This window comes from Ambystoma mexicanum, chromosome 4p, assembly GCF_040938575.1.
Source record: "Ambystoma mexicanum isolate Mex_15411 chromosome 4p, UKY_AmexF1_1, whole genome shotgun sequence".
NCBI lineage: Eukaryota > Metazoa > Chordata > Amphibia > Caudata > Ambystomatidae > Ambystoma > Ambystoma mexicanum.
In genome coordinates, this window is record NC_090927.1 from 765,338,680 (window position 1) to 765,343,924 (window position 5,245).

Sequence of the window (5,245 nt, forward strand, 5' to 3'; positions counted from 1 at the left end):
GGACAGAATCAGACACAAGGGAAAGTAATAATTTGGAATAGAGCCCTTGTTCCTAAGAACGAACTTACGAAGCGCCATGCTGGAGAGTAGCGACGCAATTGCTTGAGTTCCTGGTTTCACTATATAGAGTCACATGATCATGTCGGTACGAATGCAGGAAACGTACATCATCTGTACCATTGCTTGCAGAGTTGGCCCCAGAGCAGTCGGCCATGTTAGGTGAGTGAGTTTCATGATGCCTACCCCCGGGCATCAGGACCAAGCCCATCCGCTCCGGGAGCAGGCATCCAGATACTTATTAAAACCCCAACAGTCCCGGCTGGGGGCTGTTTGGGTTCAGTCCTGGCACCTTAGGCGCCAGGCTCATCATGGAAATCAGTCCTGGCGCCATAGGCGCCAGGCTCATCGACTTTACTTACCTGATGCAGACCATGCTGCTAGTGAGTCCAAGCCAACGTGAGGCCTGGATGGGACTATTTTTTTACAGGGACTATTTTTTACTCGGGCGTGGTTCTAGGGAACTTCTTACCTGGAACTACTTTGGAGGCTATTTAAACCACGCCTGAGCAACAGCACACGCTTCGCGTTATTCTGCATCCAGCAGCGTAACGCTCACCGTGCCTGCAGTCTGCATCCAGTCTTCTGCCACACCCGCCTCGAATCTGGAGCTCCTAAAATCAAGAGGAAAGAAAAGGACAAGATTAGAAAATGAACTATTCTGAATCCCTCACCTGATTTCGGATCCATCTCGCCTCTGGACCTGGAAAGAACATCATTTCTGTACACGTCGCATCTCCAGCTGCAGCGCCGTGCCATACTCACCAGTCCTCGCAGCATCTTGCGATTAGGCGCTGCCTCCATCATTTCTTCGCCAAACTACGGCACCTGAGGGACAAAAGAAAACAACAAGGTGAGCTGAGAAAACCAACAAATAAAACGCTTATCATCATAGACTTACCTGATTACCACTGGAGGCATTATTCTATAACTCTCCACATCTTCATGTGCCGCACCTGCAAAGGGAGAGAAAGCAACACGTTAAACACCGGCAACATTTACCGGATGGCGTCGGGTAATACAGACTCTTACCTGAGCGCCACCAACAGCCACGAGGGGTATCTTCTCACGATCTTAGTTGCAAGACAAGGAAGGAAGGGGGGACAAGAGTGAATCATCGGACATATTGAACTCTATGAACTTGATACTTACAGAATTTTGCCAGTGAAGTTACTGGCATCAACGCACCCCTGCACTCCACGCAGGATGGAGAGCTCATCATTTAAAAACATAAGGTGAGGTTCCAAAAAGGGGATATCGGAGGTGGTGACAAGAAGGGAGAACGAGAACAGTGGGAGGGGGCCATCACTCATATCCACGGGTGGCTAAATCCCTTTCTCCACTTGCAGGAGAATACTTCAACGGATCAAGCAGACGAGATTAGGTGGGCCAGTCCAGACATTCATCTCGGCACTACGCATCACGTTAGTGGAGACCGCAGCTGTCCGGGTCTGACCGACACCCATGTGGGAACCAGGTGAGCGTAACAGAACGCGAAGCCTTTCCACACCCGGGCGTCATGGAAACCTCAGAAACCGACCAACTAGCCCTATTGTTAGTGGAACTTAGGGCAGAAGTGCACTCTGCGCGCTAAGAAACTAATGCCCTTAGGAGAGAACTGATTGTGTCAAAGGAGCGCACTGTTGATCTTGCTAGACAATTGCTGCAAAACCAAGCTGGGCAAACACCATTACCTGGACTCGGGGGGAATCCAATTCCTGTTTCATCGAGCAATCCTGTGCAAGTGGTTCTACCAGGGAGCATTCCTTTAGCTCCACCCGAATGTTTTGCTGAGGACCCGAAAAAGTTTGCCGTGTTTATGAATCAATGCCGATTGCACTTTTTATGCAGACCTGGAGCTTTTCCGAACGACCAAACCAAAGTAGCCTTTGTACTATCATACCTTAGTGGCAGCGCAGTGGATTGGTCAATTCCACTAGTCAACCAGGATGACCCTCTTCTTCGGGATTTCCAAGGGTTTCAATTGAGCATGGAGAGACTATTTGTGTTACCACACCTGGTTCCCACAGGGGCGTCGATCGGACCCGGACAGCTGCGGCCTCCACCAACGTGATGCGTAGTGAAGAGATGACAGTCTGGACTGGCCCGCCTAATCTTGTTTTCTGGACTCGTAGAAGTATTCTCCTACAAGTGGAGAAAGGGATTTAGCCACCCGTGGACTTTAGTGATTGCCCCGCCCCCAACTGTTCTCATTCTCGCCACTAATAACCTCCGATATCCCCTCTTGGTAACCTCACCTTATGTTTTTAAATGATGAGCTCTCCATCCTGCATGGCATGCAGGGGTGCGTAGATACCAGTTACTTCACTGGTTTGAAGGTACTGGAGGAGTTCCGGAGGAATATTGACTCCAGTGTCTATAAAGTTCAAAGAGTTCAATATGTCCGATGTTCACTCTTGTTCCATTCCCTCGTTAGGTTGCAGCTGGGTCCAAAATAATATTGCCTGGAGGCAGCTGATGGCGTTCAGGTAAGAGTCTGTATTACCAAACACTGTCCGGTAAAAGTTGCATGAGTTTAACTTGCTGTTTTCTCTCCCTTTATAGGTGCGGCATAGAAAGATGCGGCGAATTAAAGGATAATACCTCCGGTGGTAAAGCAGGTAAGCCTATGGTGGCAAAGAAATTGTCTTTGTCGGTTCTCTCGGCTCACCTTGTTATTCCTTTTGTTTTCCCGCCAGGTGCTGAGTTTCTACGAAGAAAATGATGGAGGCAGCGCCGAGTTGAAAGATGCAGTGGACTGGTGAGTATAACGCGGCGCTGCTGCTGGCGAAGCGACGCGTGCTGAAATAATGTCCTTTCCAGGATCGGAGATGTGCTGGGTCCGGAATCAGGTAAGGAATCAAATAATGTCCGTGATCTAACCTCTTCTCCTTTCTTTTCCTTTTGTCTAGGAGCTCCTGATTCGAGGAGGGCGTGGCAGACGACTGGATGCTGACTTGCAGACACGGTGAGCATTACGCTGCTGGATGCAGAATAACACGAAGCATGAGCTGCTGTTCGGGCGTGGTTTAAATAGCCTGCAAAGTAGTCCCAGGTAAGAAGTTCCCCAGAACCACACCCGAATAAAAAATAGTCCCTGTAAAAAAATAGTCTCATCCAGGCCTCACGTTGGCTTGGACTCATTTGCAGCATGGTCTGCATAAGGTAAGTAAAGTCTATGAGCCTGGCACCTATGGCACCAGGACTGACTTCTATGATGAGCCTGGCGCCTAAGGCGCCGGGACTGAATACAAACAGCCCCCAGCTGGGGCTGTTGGGGTTTTAATGAGTATCTGGATGCCTGCTCCCGGGGCTGATGGACTCGATCCGGATGCCCGGGAGTAGGCATCATGATAGCACTCCCCTCCAAGGTCCCTCCTAAAGTTGTTCTTCCTCTTGGCCCTGGCTTGTCTGGGAAGTCCCGATGGAATTTTTTCGCCAATCGAGGAGCATGAACGTGGTCACTAGGTTCCCATGACCTTTCTTGTGGACCGTAACCCTTCCAGTCGATTAAATAAAAAAGTCTTGATTTAACCATTTTAGAGTCCAGGATGTTTTTTACCTCGAATTCAGGTTCTCCATCTATTAGGATGGGGTCAGGTGGTTTGGTTAATCTTGTCCCGGGTTGAACTGGTTTTAGAAGTGAAACATGAAAGACAGGATGAATCCGCATATTAGAGGGCAATTCTAATTTGACGGCCACCGGGTTGATAATGGCCTTAATGGTGTAAGGTCCCAAATATCTAGGATTAAAAGTCTGAGTTCCTTTCAGAGGTATATGTCCTGTAGCCAGCCAAACTTGGTCTCCGATTCGATATGGTGGGGTCTCACTTCTATGTTGATCAGCATTTTTCTTGTATTTCTCTTTTGCTTGTTTCAAATGTTTTGTTGCCTCTTTAAAAGCTTGTGTAATAGTAGAATGCAGATGAGTTACTGCCAGCATTTCTAAATGCTGGGCCGAATCGAGTTTTGAGGTTCCAGGATGATGTCCATATATGGTATAAAAGGGGCTTTGTCCGGTTCCTGAATGTACAGAGTTATTGTATGCGTATTCAGAAATCCATAAAATGTCCTTCCAATTACTTTCGGTTTGGTGGAGCATACAACGTAGGTATTGTTCAAGAGTCTGGTTGGTTCTCTCCGTCTGACCATCGGTTTGGGGATGGTGACTGGTTGATAACCTTACGTCGATTTTTGCCAATTGACAACACTTCTGCCAAAATTGCGAAATGAACTGACTACCTCGGTTAGAGAACAATACGGAAGGAAATCCATGTAATCGAACAATATTTTCGAGAAATTCCTTGGCCAAGATTGAAGCAGAAGGTAATCCTTTTAAAGGAATAAAGTGGGCCATCTTGGAAAAAAGATCCACAATAACTAGAATGGTGATGAATCCATTACATGGCAGTAGATCTGTAATAAAGTCTAAAGACAAAGTGTGCCATGGTGTGGGTGGAATATCTAAAGGTTGTAAAAGACCAGCTGGTTTCTTCTTTTGACTTTTGTTCTGGGCGCAGATGCCACAAGACAGTACAAATGACTTTACATCTTTTCGCCAGGTGGGCCACCAGAATTGTCTTTAAAGTTTAGCTTCAGTTTTTGCAATACCTGGGTGCCCTTCCATCAGAGCTTCATGGTAATTGGAGATGACTTGTTCTTGTAGTTCCTTGTGTGGTAGAAATAGACGCCCTTGATAGTAAGATAGGTCATTGACAACTGAATAATCTGGGCCCTTTTTCACCCAGTCCTGCAGGGCTGCTGAATTGAAAAGTTGTTGGATCTTTAAATGAATATCTTCTAAGGTCTGTAGAGTAGTTATCCCAAGAATTCTTTGTTCAGGAATTATAGGCACCGGTTCCGGGTTTGAATATGCTTCCCCCATCCCAATTCGGGATAAAGCGTCTGCCTTACCATTCTTACAACCTGGTCGATAAGTGATCACGAAATTGAATTCGGCAAGGAATAAGGCCCATCGAAGTTGACGCGATGATTGGGCCTTGGCTGTTTTTAAATACTGCAAGTTCCTGTGATCGGTGATTACAGTAATGGTATGCCTGGCACCGAGAAGATAATGCCGCCAAGCCTTGAAGGCGGATTTCATGGCTAACAACTCTTTATCGGTAACCGCATAGTTTAATTCGGGGGCCGAGAATTTTCAGGACCAAAATGCTACTGGATGAAGTTG